The 888-nt window shown below is 24.2% G+C and overlaps 1 protein-coding gene across 3 annotated transcripts in view; it reads left to right on the top strand.

The window, feature by feature from the left end:
- LOC102679849 (probable G-protein coupled receptor B0563.6) overlaps positions 1 to 888 on the top strand; it is a 26,328-nt gene that overhangs the window by 6,270 nt on the left and 19,170 nt on the right. Inside the window, exon 1 of one of the 3 annotated variants that reach the window (XM_006607935.2) lies at positions 1 to 20. The exons of the other annotated variants lie outside the window; for them this stretch is intronic. The gene's annotated coding sequence lies outside the window, so the exon portion shown is untranslated. The remainder of the gene's footprint in view (positions 21 to 888) is intronic. 3 annotated transcript variants of the gene reach the window in all.

Here is an 888-nt window from a genome sequence, read left to right on the forward strand (position 1 = left end):
GATTTTAATTAATTTAGAGAGTAAATTATTATTATTATCTCTTTTGCTTGTTACATAATTATTCTTTATTATTTGATGATATAATTCTCGACATTATATTATAATACATCATGCCATGTGTTAGCTACGACATGCTTTATTCCCACGACTTGTTTTAAACATAACGTCCGCTCTAGTTCTCCATATGTAATAATATAGTGATTGCGTAAACACAAATAACCATTCGTATGACCAATGGTAGTCGATTCATAAGAAAATATATTTTCTCAAAGATTTAAACTATCACGTTTATCATACGTTTATCGTATTTTACGTTATATTCATTGACCAGACAGTTTTATTTTTCTATAGCGTATAATATCGCTATTATTGTTCAACTATGACACTTTTTCTTATTTCTTCATGTGAAATCAAATTGAATGAAACATCACCTAATGGATATACAATAGAGACAAGGAAATGCTATCAAATTCATTTGTTGCTCTTAAATTTTTGCTAAACTCTGTGTTGAAACATTTTCTCGTAATACTCGATGAATAAAAATGAAATATGAGTAGGTTACGTTAGATAACTTTTGAACAATGAGTATTTCTATACTCAAAATCAGGATAGGATTCGAATGTTTTATAAATTATTTTATTTTTATAAACTAAAAGAGAATGTGTAAGAATTGCTGGTAATATTAGTAATATTTTCATATAATTAAATTAAATAAAAGAAAAAAAAAACTATTATTAATATGTAAAATTTAAATCAACAGATACATTAAAAAATGAATCAAGAAGTTCTATTAATTAAAAAGATAGAATTCTTCTAAATTTCTACTTGCTATCATTTTAAACAAAATTATATTAATTATCTTATCAAGAATTCAATTATTTCATCTGC

The sequence above is a fragment of the Apis dorsata genome, unplaced genomic scaffold (assembly GCF_000469605.1).
Source record: "Apis dorsata unplaced genomic scaffold, Apis dorsata 1.3 scaffold_25, whole genome shotgun sequence".
Taxonomy (NCBI): Eukaryota; Metazoa; Arthropoda; class Insecta; order Hymenoptera; family Apidae; genus Apis; species Apis dorsata.